The sequence below is a fragment of the Pinus tabuliformis genome, chromosome 8 (assembly GCF_031772625.1).
Source record: "Pinus tabuliformis cultivar Carrire ecotype Pingquan chromosome 8, CPIR1, whole genome shotgun sequence".
In the NCBI taxonomy this organism is placed as follows: domain Eukaryota; kingdom Viridiplantae; phylum Streptophyta; class Pinopsida; order Pinales; family Pinaceae; genus Pinus; species Pinus tabuliformis.
The window spans coordinates 1,327,579,708-1,327,596,630 of NC_142294.1; positions in this window are offsets into that span (position 1 = coordinate 1,327,579,708).

The window sequence follows — 16,923 nt, forward strand, 5'->3', positions numbered from 1 at the left end:
CTCCCGCAAAAGTACCTGAAAGTGACTGATACCCAGAGGGAATAGAAGGACCATCATATAAAAAGGTTTCTGGCGATTGAGAAAACATGGACGACTGTCTTGACATATTTAATGGAGGATAGTAACCTCTAGGTGTTGGGTGATAAGGAATACGAAGTGGTGAAAAACTTAGACTTGGGTTTTCCAAAAAGTTAGTCAATGAAAGATACCAATCACTGCTCCTAGGTGGACTGTAAAAGATTGATTCATGCTCCCTAAGCTCTATAACAGGTTGATTTTCAGGGATAGGGATGCCTACTTCCTCTTCTGAAGTAGCAAGTTCTTCAATAGCTATAAGTCCAGAAGGAAGATTTTGGGTAATTATTCTTTCTACCCTGGGTGAACCAGGACCACTAGAAGTTGGAGAGGCAAACCTCGATGTTGGAGTAGCAGCAAATTCACTTTCAGGTTCAGATATTTCAAGTTCTTCACCTATATCACTAGTAGATGAAAAGCTACCAGTAATTTCGGAAACAGACATCGATTGTGGATTATAATTTTCTTCTAAAGCTTGAAAATTAGGATGTACCACCAAAGAAGACTCTCCTTCTTCAGGTGACCCAACTCTACTGTCTCTAGGAGTTACCAGGGCTCGTAGCCCTTCAGGCTGCCTTGGTGAAAACTCAGGAGGTTGGCCCCGAAGTCTATGGGACTTCCTCGGTAATTCAACCACGATTAAATATTTTAACTACTTCACACGCAAACAAAGTAAAATCTCAATGAAAACGACCTAAAGTCTCTAAAGAACCAAACAAATTTGAATCACACGCCTAAAGAATCTAGGAGATCAAACCACATACAAACAGTAACTTTTCATACTGAAAACACTAGTTGGTGATGAAACTCAACGTCGCAGATTTCAATACAGAAATGGTGGTTGGAACAGTTACCCCGGCAACCTGCTTAATGAATAGACTAGCACAAGTTCCTCCACTAAACTATCTCGAGTGAAGATAACCACCTAGAAAATCCAAGTGAGTCTAGCCAACGTCTGCTCCAGGTACAGTGGGATCTTTCCACCACTGTCACCTTAGGAAGAATCCTATAGAATATGGTCACTAAGGTTACCAATGGAAACAAATATACCTGGGGGAACAGTCTACGATCCGATACGCACGCAAGGGCAGAGTAACAAGCTCAATCCCCTTGAAGGCTCCTTGACATAATCCAAGGTTTACCAACAAGTGATCCCAGGCTCCTCAACAATGGTTAATCCGAGGTTTACTGTTTTTAATACATGAATATCTGGCGTCGTTCCCAATGAGGAAGGATTGATTCCCACACTGGCTGGGACACGATCTCGTGCTTCTCCTTTAAGAGGAGCTTTCCCAGAGCATAAATGCAACAATTGGATTTTTCTCCTACCGCAAGATACAGCTGCTTGTTTGTTTTACTATCTTGGAGAGTTAATTACTCCCTACTCCAAGACACTAGCCTAAGCTATGTTGATGTATTAGAGCCCTAGAAATAAAAATATTACTAGATAGATTTTACTTTAAGCGTTATTTTTATTGGTTTTTGTTTAAGTCAAGAGGTGTGGAGATGAAACTCGTGGTGTGAAGACTTGACTCGAAATCACTAAAAAATGCACTTAAGATGATTAAGCAATCTTTTCCCTTCAATGAACTTCTAGCTAGGAAAGAGTTTGAGAATGCAAATACTTGTAAACATAAATCTTTCTTAACAAACAAATTAAAAGAAGAGCTTTTTCTTTTCCAATGCACTCAAAATGAGACAACTAGTTATATTCACAAAAATTTCCCTTTTCTTTCAAACACTCAAATACTACAAAAACAAACTTTTTCCAAAAGAGATTTTTTATTTTTTATAAAACACTCAAAACTATGGAAATAACTAATCTTGAGATCTATAAACTATAAAAAACTATTTGAAGTCAAAGCTTAAAAGATGTCTTTTTCAAGGATGTTTTACTTAGCTATAAGCAAACTAAGGACCAATTTATGCAGAATCACAAATCAGTCAAAAAACAAGCAATTTTTGTTTCCTTTCTAAAAATGAAATCCAAACTTTTAACACAAGCTTTCGAAGTTTCGCAAAGAGAAAACACAAGGTGGATTCCTCAACAAAGGTAGATTTTGCAAATGGTCAGACTCATAAGAAGGCTAGTAAAAACCAAGGTGATCTGAGGCTTCTATAGCTTCTAAGCTTTGAGCTACTACAAGACCAAAATGAAAACCAAGCTCGACAACCAAAACTTCTAGGAATTTCACCTAAAACCCTAACACCAATGGAATTAACCTAAGGAAATTTCTTAACAAGTCATTTCCAGGTCTGGGTAGTGGATAACAACATCCAAACAAAAATAAACTGACTGAAAGAGAAAATCTTAAGTTTTTCAAAATTTTAGCAGGGTTCACAGGCCCACAGTTGACACAGGTGCGGTACCGCTCTGTGCAAAAAGCAAAAGTGCGGACAAGTCCGCACTGTGTTGCAAGTTGAGGGTGCGGTCCTCTCCAAAAGTTATGAAAAACAAAATATAAAACTAGATCTACTAAATCTACCCAATTCCACACACAACAAACCAAAAACAGAAACAAAAACACAGTTTCTCAGGTCAAAGTAAAAACAACGTAAAAATCAAGTCCCCAGTGGAGTCGCCATTTTGTCACACGGAATGAGTCAATCTTGCAGACAAGATCGACCTCCCTAGTATCTAACAATATCTAGTGACAAGCAAGCCAATCAAAAACTATCTTTCTCTAGATATGTGATTATAAACAAAGGCAAACAAGTGTTTTAGGCCTACCTTGGGTCTAGTGCAAGTTTGTGGAAGCCTCGCTCCTTTGATCCAAATGAGCTCCCTTGTCACGAATCTGAAAACACAAACAAGAAAACAAATTAAATAGCACCTGAAAAGCCAATATCATAAAGCATACTTATCATGATGATCAAGGAATTCATGAAACAAATGACATAAGACAATTTGTTGAGAAAAATGAACCTGATTGTATTAATTCAAATCAAAGAAGAACTTTACAATCTGTGCCTTGATGTTGTACAATCTCCTCCCAGGGTCCAACAAGAAGTCTCCTCTACTTTGACAAGTTTCACTCTCTTCCCAATGAAGCCAAAAAGGTATGTGATCTCTCCTCTCAAGCTTAACTAGGAAGTCTCAATTCCACCAGCATTTACCCTAAAAAATGTTCAGCTTCTAACCTCCCTAGCAACCAGCCCAATGCCTTAATTTATAGTGCAATGGAGGGAAGTTACTAGGTCCTCCTTCAAAGGGATAAAGCCCTCCTTCAAAGGGATAGCTCCTCTCATCAAGGGATTAGCTCCCTCTCTTTTGGGATGCATGAACCACCTAAGAGCGAACAATCCACATCAAAATTCCTTCTAGAATCATCTAGAATTAACCCAAAGTGAGTTTTTTATAATAAACTTGCGCCTTTTTGACTTTCACAGGGGTCCGCACCCACCCCTTTACAGACAAAGCGGGCAGGTTCATAGGTAACATGAACAAAGGGTGCGGGACCGCAGGTAACAGTGAGAGAAAGTGCGGAACCAGATCTTTATTGATTTTTAATGTCTTTCTCTCATTTTCAAAGCTTGACTTGAAGAGCTGAGGTCTGAGACTTGCTTAGGAGGATAGTACAAGTGATGATAGACCCATACTGACTGCAAATAGTCATGGTGATGATATTTTTCTGTAACAGACCCTGAGTCTCTGAAGTTGGTTCTGCTCAGGGAAATCTGGGAAGACCTTTTAGACACCCTCCATCTACTGTCCGGGGGAGACATTTACCAACTATCCTATGAGGACATAAATACTGTTTTTAGAAACCATTCTAGAGTAGCCAGAAAGAAAGGTAGGGGGAGTCAACCCATAGCCAGTACCTCTTCTTCCAATTCATCCATTAAAGCGGAAATTGGAAGCATGCTGGAAGACTTCAAGAGTGAGATGCTACAGACTCTTGCCATGCAAATGGATACCTTACATATCAAAAGGAAACAACAGGAAGCAGAGAGGGCTTTGGCCATTTTTTTCCCTAGATGCACTAGGAGGCATCCTAGGAATGAATGCCCATTGACCTCTATAGAGGTATGTTCAGTCTGTGAAGAAAATCATTCTACAGATAAGTGCCCTTCCTTGCCCGGACTTAAATCTCTATACCAAGGGGCCAAAGGAGGCACTGAACAAATCTATTACATAAACAAAATTAAGCTGCCTGGACCTAGACCATACCAACAGGGGATGCAAGGGACATCTCATGCATACTACCACCCCAACCAAGTCACCTCCATACCTTCTTGGGGCCCCCCTACTCATCCTTCCTAGTCCACGCCTCCTCCTTGGTCCTTCACATCTCAATATCATGCCCAACCAGCCACCCATTCATTTCAACCCTATGCTCAGCCGCAACCCCAGTGGAATGCATCTCATCAGGGGTGAAGGCCCCAATACCACTCTCTTCCTGCTCTTCTACCTCCACCAACTACCCAACCCCAACCGTTACCTTCTGCTCCACCAAGGCAACCCCAAATGCCTGCCTAGCAAACCCGAACACAAACAACAGATAGGCTTAGCAAGAGTATAGTGGGGAACCGTCATGCCCAACTTATGATGTGGAGATTCAAGAAATTAACTTGCGATCCAGGAAAGTTCTCCTAGATAGCCAGCCTCCACCTAAGGAGGTTGAGGAAGATAAAGAGGAAAACGCACCTAAAGAAAATCCATCCTTTCCTGGGAGACTATCCATGATAATCCGGCCTACCCCAAAAGATACTAAACTCTTAGGAGAATTGAAACATCTATGTGTGAAGATACCACTTCTCCAAGCCATAAAAGATGTGCATATCTACAATAGGTTGATCAAAGAGAAGTGCTTTAGGCATCCAGGAAGGTGCAAGAGAGATGCCCCAACCATCAATGTCATAGGACAACTATCCGACTTGATGTCGGGCAGTTAATCTGTCCAAAATATATGGATCCTGAAAGCCCAGTAGTTGATGTCCACATCAATGGCACAATGGTCCCACATACCTTGATTGATCTGGGAGCTGCCATTAATGTGATGAAAAAGGACATAATGCTCAATCTTAATCTCCAAGACTCCTTGAGGAAGACCACGAAGTGCTGCAGCTAGCAAACCACTCCACCGTGATCCCTAAGGGGGTTGTAGAAGATGTGATGGTATCCATTGATTCTTGGGAGTACCCTGCTGATTTCTTAGTTCTCCAGCCAAAGACAAAGCTCACTGGGTATCCTCTCATCCTAGGAAGACCCTGGTTGGCTACAGTTGATGCCTACATCAGCTGCCGAGCTGGGAACATGACCATAAAGAACGGGCACATGTCCAAGCAATTAACCCTATATCCTCCTGCTCAACCCTTGCTAGAACATGATCTACCTCTCTGGTTGGAGGAGGAGGATGAGGATGAAGTTTATTCTACACCACTTTGCACATTGGAAATCGCCATGGGAGGAAAACCACAAGATGAGGATGATATGATTGAAAATTTGATTCAGAATCCATCTCCTAGTGCATCACCATTATAAGACATAGTAAGAGAAACAAAAAACAACCCATCAACTGATCTTTGTGTGGCCAACCCCATTCCTCTCCATGTTAAAAATGTAGAGTTCGGCCCAGGAAGAACATTGAAGATCAATCCATCCCTATCTACTTCCCAAGAGAAGGAGCTATGCAGCATACTGAGAAAACATCTAGATGCCTTTGCTTGGAATTATAAGGAGATGAAGGGAGTGCACCCTTTAGTATGTACTCATCATATATACATCAAGGAATATTGTAAACCAGTCAGGCAGCCTCAAAGGAGGATGAATCCAGCACTTAAAGATATTGTTAAGGAAGAACTGCAGAAATTGCTTGATGCATGATTCATCTATCCCATTTCTGACAGTGAATGGGTCTCTCCTTTGGTGCTAGTGCCAAGGAAAAATGGTAAGTGGAGAATCTGTGTCAACTATATCAAGGAATATTGCAAACCAGTTAGGCAGCCTCAAAGGAGGATGAATCCAGCACTTAAAGATATTGTTAAGTAAAACTGCAGAAATTGCTTGATGCAGGATTCATCTATCCCATTTCTGACAGTGAATGGGTCTCTCCTTTGGTGCTAGTGCCAAAGAAAAATGGTAAGTGGAGAATCTGTGTCAACTATCGGGAATTGAACAAAGCCACTAAAAATGACCATTTTCCTTTACCTTTCAAAGACCAAGTGCTAGACGGTCTGGCAGGGAAACAATTTTTCTCTTTCCTAGATGGGTTTAGCGAGTACAATCAGATTCAAATCAGCCCGGAAGACCAAGATAAGACCACTTTCACTTGTCCTTGGGGTACATTTGCATAACAGTTCCTTCCTTTTGGCTTGTGCAATGCTCCAACCACTTTCCAAAGAGCGGTATTGAGTATATTTTCTGAACTGGTTCATGATGCAGTAGAAATATACATGGATGATTTTACTCCTTATGGCTCTAACTTTCAGGAAGCCTTATCTAACCTAGGAAAAGTTCTAGATAAGTGTATTGAGATGAACCTGTCCCTTAGTTTAGAAAAATGTGAATTTTTTATGACTGAAGGGACTGTGCTAGGTCATGCAATATCTCAACAAGGACTGTAGGTGGACCCCAACAAAATTTTCCATCATCCAAAGGGTCCCACCATCTCCAAAGGTGAGAGATGTCAGAAATTTCCTAGGCTTAGCTGGATAGTATAGGAGATTCATTAAAGACTTCAGCAAGCTAGTCTCTCCTTTGTTTAGTCTCTTAGGCAAAGATGTTGAGTTCATATGGTCAGAAAACTGTTAAGAAGCCCTAGATACCTTGAAGAGCAAGTTAGTGGCTACCCCAATTCTTAGAGGCCAAAACTGGGCCCTATCATTTTACATCCACACAGATGCCTTGAACAAAGCGATAGGAGCAGCCTTAGGACAAATTGATGGAAAGCTACCTTATGCCATATACTTTATAAGCAAAAACTTGTCAAAGGCAGAGTTAAACTATACAGTGACCGAGAAGGAACTCCTGGCTGTCATGCATTCCTTAAACAAATTCAGACATTATATCACAGGCTATCAAACCTTTGTACACACTGATCATGCTGCAATTAGATATTTAATGAAAAAACCAGATGTAAATGCTCACATTATTATATGGTTTCTTTCACTGCAGTAGTTTGATTTGACAATTATTGATAAGCCTGGTAAAGTGAATGTTGTTGCTGACTTTTTGTCTAGAGTGAATTTGCCTACAGGTGAAGAAGGAATGGTGGATGAACCAATTCCAGATGAACACCAATTTCCTGTATCAGTAATCTCTCCTGGTTCGCTGATATAGAAAACTATTTGGTTTCAGCACAGTTCCCACCACACCTATCCTGAAAAGAGAAGGGCAAGATGGTAAGGAAAAGCGCCCCTTTTACCTAGATCAGAGGCAATCTCTTCAAAATTGGCCCATATTAGATCTTGAGAAGATGTGTTAGGGAGGAGGAAATATTTGACATCCTCCTGACCTGTCATGACGGGCCTTGTGGAGGTCATTTTGCAGCAAAAAGAACCGCCTTCAAGATATGCAAGCAGGCTACTACTGGCCCACTCTTCATCATGATGTGAAGAGATACACGAGCTAGTGTGATTGGTGTCAAAGGATGGGGAAACCCACTCCAAAGGATGAAATGCCCATGCAACCTCAAGTGACCTTTGAGCCATTTGAGAAATGGGGCATGGACTTTGTGGAGCCTATCAAGCCCCCTTCAAAGAAAAAATAGTACATCATTATGTGCACCGACTACCTGACAAAGTGGGCAGAGACAAAAGCAATCAAAGTAGTGACAAAGGAAAAAGTAGTTGAGTTTTGAGGGAAAACATATTCTACAAATTCAGGTATCCAAGAGAGTTGGTCACAGACCAAGGCAGCTAGTTCACTTCCAACCTGATTGAAGACCTGCTCACATCATAAGATCAAGCATAGGACTTCCACCCCTTACCGTCCACAAGCCAATGGGCAAGTGGAGGTCACTAATAGAGCATTGGAAGGGATCCTAACCAAGGTAGTGAGCAGCAGTAGAAAAGACTGGGTGGACAGATTAGTTGAGGCCACTTGGGCCTACAACACAACATGGAAGACCACCACCAGGTTCACACCCTATGAACTAGTCTATGGGAAGAGGGCTTTGTTGTCAATAGAGTTTGAATTCAATACCATGATGATGGCAACTCAGCTGGACCTAGAGCTCAGCCATGCGTAGAAGGAGAGGTTACTTTAGCTAAATGGATTAGATGAATACAGATTACATGCCCTTCTCCATACAGAGGTAGTCCAACTTCATAGAAAGATATTACATGATATAAATATCAAGGAGAAGCAATTCCAAGAGGGAGACTGGGCACTACTCTATGATTCAAGATACAAGGATTTCAAAGGCAAGCTAAGGACAAGATGGTTGGGACCCTACACTGTGGAGAAATGCAATGAAAATGGTTTAGTTCTGATCAGAACCATTGATGATGAAGCCATCCCCATGCTTGTCAATGGACATCGGTTGAAAGTCTACAAGAAACCCCTCTCCAAGCAAGAGTTTATTGAAGATTTGAATAAAATAGTGACGGTAGTGGAGCATGTCTTAGCTTCCACTTCACTTACTCGCCGAAGAAAAAAGAAAAAAATAAGGACTGAAGTGAAAACCTCCATGAGGTGCTTGAGTCCCATCATTGGGTTGAAAACATCTTTTGAGGCAGCCGAGTGATGTCAAAAAAAAAAGAAGGGAAAAAAGGAAAGAATAAGATCCCTGGGTGAAAACATCCCTTGGAGGTGCCCAGGGTAGGCAATTAGGGTGAAAACCTCTCTGAGGTGCCCTAGTTGTTTTCAAAAAAAAAAAGAGAAAAAAATAAAGAAAAATGAATTTTTATTGCATTGCAAGTTTGCAGGAGGACTACAGGGAGTAGAAGAAGGTGCCAAGGGAACCCTGACATTCATACCAGCACCCATCTCATCTTCTTCACACCTTCCTCCATCATTTTTGGCATCTCTTACACCCCACTATACCTTTTTCTTTAAAAATTGTGTTTTCTGCAGGAGGCTTTGTGTTTTCTACAGGAGGCTCCTGTAGGAATGACAGAGAGACAAAAGTGTCTACAGGAGGAAATTTGAGGGACAAGAACAACTTCACGAGGAACCTATGATCCCTCTTACCACCTTCAAGCCTCCTTTCCATCATTTCCAAGCCTGCATCACACCCTAAGCATCATTTTCTTTCCTATCCAAGAAAAAACACAGAAGAAAACAGCTTTTTAGTTTTGAAAAAAACAAAAATAAAAAGAGGAAAAGGCACCAATAACCTTACCTGAAGCTTACCTACCATCCCTCCATCATTCATGACACCTCTGGAATTATTCTTGAGCTCCAAGCATAGGGAAAAGCTAAAGTTTCCAGGGGAGAAGCAACTACAGGAGCTCCTGTAGGAATTCTTGTAGCAGTTGATCCCATAGAAGTCCAGCACCAGCAGCAAGAGAGTGCACACATGTAGGTTGAAAAGGCACATGAAGCTCAGCTCCAGCAAGAGAAGAACCTGCACAAGCACACAACCACACATTAGCAAGTAGAGACAACATGCATAAAGGGAAATGAAGGCATGCAGCAGAGAAAGCCATAGCACCTCACAACAAATACACTCAGATCACAGGTAAGTAACTAAGTCACTCCTCTATTTGCATTTGTGTAATTAGGAGTCATACGAAGGCAACGAGATGGTTGAGATTGAACGAAGGGAAAGGTGGCCAATTAACTTGGCCACCTTCATTTAGTTGACTCCACTCAATCGAGATGTCACCCACACATGCGCATAGTCAACTCAAGCATAAGATGCTAAGGATAGGTAGTGGAAGGAAGAGTTAACTCCAGCGCAGTCATGAGGGGATGATTACGAGGAGGGCCATGATGACCAAGCAGGTGGGGACCAATGGTCCTAATCGGGCCAACGTACACCTTGCTAGCTCAGCACTCATAACTGAAAATAGCCATAAAAAGAAATGAGCACTCCTCCCTACGCATTCTCACCACCTTTTCTTCATTTTCTCCTCATAACTCAGCCACAGTAGTCTTCTTGTGCCCCCATAGCCTCATAACCACCATCCTCCATCGATTTCCTCCCTATCTTTGCTCTCGACGTTTTCTACAGGAGCAGCTATAGGAAATCTACAAGAGCACCTACAAGAAATCTACAGGAGGGATAGTGAGCTTCTACAGGAGGGGCAGTGAGTCATTTTGAAGGGAGAAACCATGATTTTTGGCACAAATTTCAGTCTGAAGAGGTAGGGTTCGCGAATGGCCCCTGTTGAATATCAATATATGAAATAAGTGGTCTCAATTTGAGGATGAAAAAAGTCTTTAGGAGGGTAGAAAATACATAAAAAAAACACAGTCTCTTCTCTTTCTCTGTTTTTCTCAAAACGCTTTGTCTCCACCTCCATATTTGGTGTTTCCAAAGAAGCACAGGTAGTATGACAGGGGGGTTTATGAGAAAAGAGCCCACTAACTCCACTAGGCTCCATGCACATCCTCAAGTGGTGGACATATTTACAAGGGAAAACTGGATGAATTTCTTTGAGAAGTTTAGAGGGTTTGATGATGAAATTGCCCAAGAATTTGCTCTCTCCCTCACACAAGAACACATGCCACTGTAACCATTAGAGGCCTCTCCATTGAAATAACCCCTGAATTCATCAGTAGGGTCACTACCCTTCCTCTTGGGCTGCGTTGGAGCAAAGATGAGAAACCAATTGGCCAAGCTGCTAAGAAGAAATTCTTTCAAGATAATGAAACCCCTATTGAAGACAAGAATGGAATTAGGAGGGCTAGTATACCATATCCCTAGGATGAGGTTAGCTACCAAGTGATAAAATACATTTCTTGTGAGGGGAGGCACATCATTGTCTATGGTTATCATTTCAGAATCCTCCATGACTTGAGATATGGCATGGATACCCTAGCACCTCAAAAGATCAGTATCCCTTACTTTCTCCTTCAGTCCCTCATTGAATCCAGCACTAAGGTACAAGAAGGAAATTCATAGCAGCTAGCTCACCATGGCCTAATCAAGATCCTAGTAGAAGAAGCCCTCCATACCCTTACACTCCCTATAGCATGGGAAGTTTTCAGAAATATGACAGCTGAGGATGACATCAAGGCATTAACTTATGATGTCAGTCCTGCTGTCAGTGAGGAGGAAGAATAGCAAGGAGGAGAAGATGAAGTCAGTGGTGACATAGCAGAGCAAGAAGGGAAGGAGGAAAGAAAGGAAACATAGGAATGAAAAGTTGAAGAGACAGAGTAGGAGGAATAAAAAGAGACAGAAGAGGGAGAAAAGGAGGCAGAGAATGCAGAGCAAGGAGAAGAGTCCCATAAAACTTTGGAAAGGGAAACAACAGCTACCCTCACTGCCGTCAGTACACCAGTCAAGCCAAAGCAAAAGAGGAAAAGAAAGACCTCCATGTATTTTAGGGAAAAGAAGAGCACAAGAATTAAAACAGGCAAACTTTAGCCCTGTTCAAAATTTCCCATTACCATTGAAGATTCACTATCTTCCAAGGTGAAAGAATCTCCTTCCAAGACACCTATAACCTACGAAAGGGGGACTCCAAGATCTTCTACATGGAAGGGAAAGGCAGTACTATAGGACCCAAAACCAGACCTATAGGAGGCTTAGACAGTCCTACAAGAGACATTGTCCAAACTATAGGAGACACAAAAGCTTGAGAAAAATATAGGAGGATAGCCAGAGGTGAAGGGGGAAGCACAAGAGCTACAAGAACCTAACCCCCAGCCTAGTCTTGACTCCTATTACAATCTACTTGAGGGAGGCAGGATAATCCCATAGAAATTTGCAATTCCACTTTTTTTCGAATTGGAGAAAGAAAGAGTGAGAACACATAGGTGGATGCAGATAGCCAAATCCAAAGGAGTTGAGGATGTTGGCCACATGGAAAACAAACTCAGGGAAATGGGCAGAGAATTGAGTGCTCTCAGAGATAGAGATGCCATTACAAGAAGCCACCTTGAAAATGAGAATGAAATACTAAGGAGGCAGCTGCAAGAGAAAGAGACTCAGCTGACATACATGGCCAGCTTATCCATGGAAGCATTACAATGCAGAACACTAGCCAAATCTTATGGCCTCTATTTGAAGGATCAATGGCTTCAATTCCAAATAAAGACTTTGGCACAAAGAGACACAATGCCTTTCCAAGACTATAGGCAGTTCATGGATTTGTGTGACCAAAGCACCTCAGAGGATAAGGAAAAGATGGCAAAGTTCTACCTACAAAACATGGCCCTCATAGACATGAATGTGTGGGACCCCAATGCCAAGCCAGGGGATCTACAATTAATGGCCATGGCCTCATGGATGAATCATGAAGAATTGAGGGCAGCAAAAATGAAAAGATTGCGAATAAAAGAGAAAAATGAACCATTGATGATAAGAGCTAAGCCATCAGATCCTATGGCGCTCATCAGCACACACAACCTGCTTGCCAATGACCCTCAAATTGCCCCTAAATATCTAGCCAATCAAGAACAAGCCATTGCACACTTTGAAGATATGTTTAGGCTACTTGGGGAGGACTGTGTGCATGCATGCATGAGAAGATGGAACACCCTACCCCACAGTTTGCAGATCAAAGAATATCATTCCCCCATGAGGTTGAAGGACGCATTAAAAAGAGTGACAATGTACAAGCACTCCATGCAAAGGCTGAAGGTCAACTAGATTGGCCTCAAACTGAGTCCTCCACTCATATTAGGCATGCTGGAAGGCAGAAGAGAAGAAGAAGAGGAGGAGCAGTGGAAGGATATAGACAGAAAGGCAGGATTTTATGGGGAACATGAGTAGACCACATCAGAAGCCTGGAATGCTAGGGAGGCCACCAGGGCCATAAAAGACGAAGAGCTTGACTAGGTTGCTCAGAGGACGAGCAACACCTTTAGTAGGGGGTGATGATGAGCCTCATTAATGGGTAATTATATGGTCTCATTTTACCTCCTAACCTAGTCAAATCAATAATTCTCTTACCTTATTGTATGATTTTTTGATTATATTTATGCTTATAGGGTGAGTTGAGTTAGTTATGATGCCATGTGGTCTAACATGTATTTAATGCAGATTATTGATGGATTTCAAGTTCAAAGTCAAGGATCTAGTGGTCAAATGGCATCAATAACTCGAATCAGACAGAGGAGAGGACTTATAGGAGGGAATCCCCCTCATTTATTACTCCTCACTTTGAATTCCCCTTCATTCAGATCGAAGTACAAGCAGCAGAATCATGCACTAGAAGGCAACCGAGCAAGTGGAGGATGACTAATAGTTATCTCGAGTTTTGGGAGCCAAGCCTCCTTGATTTTAAGGAAGTTGTTGGTAGATTCATATGTATAAGTAGAGAGGCCTAGGGACCTCACTAAGGTCAGAATTTTTTTCTTATGTAAACTCTGCTCAAATTTCGAGCTTATTATTTTGTGACAGTTTCATGTAATCTTGCTATTGTTTTGATAATGGAGATGGAATCCTTTTTGAGCTAGCACTGAGTTACCTTAGAGGGCTAAAGCTCTTGGGTTAGGGCCCAATCCAAGCATCCAAGCTTCTCTTTACTTGTATTTGTATGCTTTACTTCAGTTTGTAGATTAATTCACTGTTAGATGTATTTTTCTTATGGTTAAGAATAGGTTGCTTTTGATGATCTAGTAGTTTGCTTCCATTTGTGCTTTCTGTAGTAGGTTAAGTAGTGATTAGAGAAGATTCCAAAGGCTAGCAACAATGCCTTGGCCTCTCTTCCTTCCTCTGGGACCATGAATTGAGGAAAAGACTCTCTTGCTGCCCCAAAAACACAGATTTTCCTCATCCCTAGGACTTCTAGTGTTTGTAGCTCTTTAGTAGGTTGATAGTCCAGTTTTACTTTGCTTTAGATATTTCTTATCATGTTCACTTCTTGATTTGCAATAGTCCTCTTTCATACTTTCCTTTCTTGCAACATTTCCCAACATTTTCTTCTACACATCATAGTTTAGGCCATTTTAATGCAAAACTTTGTTTTCCTAGGATGCACTCATTTCATTTGTTGCTTGATTTTATTGGTTGAATGTCAGTTCCTATGAAGCAGATCTTTTCTAGTAGTAGGCTAGCTTATCAGCAATCACATCCTCCATCTGATCCATGCCTTACAGGTCTCCCAAACCTCACCTCAATTCTGCCCTAGTTTCCTTCATTTTTCATAGAACTTCTTCCTCTCTCCTTGAGCAAATCCAATCATCTTTCTCTCTCCTGGTGACTCATGGTAGACCTTAGGCATTCTAACACCTCATTCCAACCTTCATCCACCTTTTCTACTGACTCTCACACCCTCAGAACAACGGAAATTGCTCTCGGCCTCCTCCTGTAGGCCTCTTGTGGTTTCCCTGTTTTCCTCTTGTAGTTTTCCTATGTCCTCCTGTAGTTTTTCCTGTAGGCTTTCATTTGAAGGCCGAGTGTGGGAAAAGCCTCCAGAAGGCCACCTAAGACCTCCTAGGACCCATCCACACCATCCTACATCCTCCTAAGCTCCAAAACCACCCTCTAACGCCACTTGTTCGCTGCCACACTCACACACAATAAATTAGATGCATGATTAAATTCACATAAAAACACATAAAAATCCAAAAATATGTGTTTCGCTTATTTACTTCCACAAATAGCATGATTTGATGTTGTTTACTTCCTTGACTAGGTAATGGCATTTCTTTCATGGTTTTCATAGTGTTTTTGGCAAAAGTAGAATTAGCTTGTTAAGTAGGGTTTACTAGGTTTTTCTTTACATTCTAGTCTTTCTCCTTCCTGTGATTAGAATAACCTCTGTAGAGTAATATTTCTTTCCTTTCATCACACATAAAGCTTCTTATAAAATCTATAGAAGTTGGCTTGAGTTCCTAGTGATCTCGCGCCGTCTGAACAAGTGACAAACTGCAGTGAGAACTAGTACTTGTGCATACAGCATCGACGCTTCCAAGTTTGTTACGAACTACCAGGTTGATAAAAGTAAAGTTGGCAGCTCAGGAGTTGCAGCATCCTTGCTGCAATACTGGCGCCCAACAATGACCTTGGTTATTCTCCTTTGATATATGACAATTTATTTATTTTCTTTCTGTGGTGCCTATTTGGGCTATCGGATAAATTTCATAAATTTCCTCTTCAATTAATGCCTTATAATAACTAATAGTCCCTTCTACAAACTCTTTTTTTAGAAGAAATTGTTCCCAAGTCTAATCATGATTTTGCAATTCATATTAGACTATCATCTTAACAATTCCATGATGATAGAGGCTTTTGCCTTCATTCTTTGGTTTTCTCTGAATGATTTTAGCCATCCTTGTGAGGTTGTTAACAAGTAATATAGCATATTCACAATCTTTTCTTTTTGAATTTTGTAGAAACCAAACGCGATATAAAAATATCACATTGTATCTACCTTCACAAATGATGTATTTTTAAATTAGAAAAAAGAACTCCTTCCATGGAATTTTTAACCAACTTCTTGATATCTCATTATTCTAGTTAGGTTTTAGTTTATATTTGTTCAAGAAGGGTGTCCAATCCTTCTCCTCTATTTTCCCATTTTAAAAATCTATTTCACCGTGTTGTTAAAATCTAATGAACAGTGAAATTATATGCTCCAAGATATGGATAGTAAGGGTACCAATCCTTGAAATCTGTCCATAAAATTTATGGGAAAAATCCCTTGTCGCTTATATGTTATATCTATGAAATTTAGTAAAGAAGCGTAACCATCTTACATCTTGAGTAATTCACGAGAATTCTAAGTGTAATTGTGTTGTTTCTAATTTATAAGGTTCAATACTTACAACCATTTTGAACATTATATGAACACCATGTGAAGAGTTTCTCAACTATCAATTCTAGGTTTTGAAGAGTAAATTCACCATGTTTAGAACTTGAGAGGACAAAAGAGAGAAATACTTAAACCCTATAGGTTGAAAAATTCATATAGACTTGAAAAAAAGTACTCTAATATGTTATTTGAATTTATTCAATTGTAACTCAATAGCTCAAAAAATTCTTATAAATATTAATTAGTTGCTAAAAACCATTCCATATAAATCCATATTCATGGACAAACTAAAAATTGAAAGTATTTCCTCTTAGAAAATTTGAATGGAAACATACTTGTGTTGAGCTCTATATTTTATTTTTATTATCATTATCAATAATAATAACACAACTCGTTACTTATAACACTAGAGTGGAGTGAGGAAAGATGTGATTGTATCATTTGAAACCATAAATTGAAAATTTTGTATCAAGTGAAAAAATTGAAACTATAAATTTGACAACTAAATCTCTGGAGCAAGGAGCTAGAGCAAGGGCAAGGTAATCAGTGGACAACCAAGACAAGTGCTAGTAGTGTGGTTGTATCTACGTGACCTTTGGTGTTTGGAAGATGCATGGCTGAATGATGACTACCCAACTACATTATAGGGTTCTTACAACTTTGGCCTTTTTATATAGAATATCTATTTTGCTTTCTCCTCTTACGTCATTTTTTAGGTGTTTTAGTCTCTTCGTTTTGGACTTGACCTGATTGCTTCCTAAGGTGCACCCCTTCACTGTTTTTTCCACAAGAACATGGTCTTCTCTGTTCCATTTGGGGAAGGTATTCATGGTGTTCGAAAGCTGGGATTTTCCCCTTGTTGAGACTTTTAAAATTGTCCTTCTACTATTTTGTGCGGTTTACATTCTGTTTAGAATTTATGCAGTGCACTTAAAACCCATGAAAAATGTGATAAATTCATGGGTGGCGGAAAGTATTTATTAGAATCTCTTCGATGGAAGATATAGAAGTTTGTATTCAACTGGAACA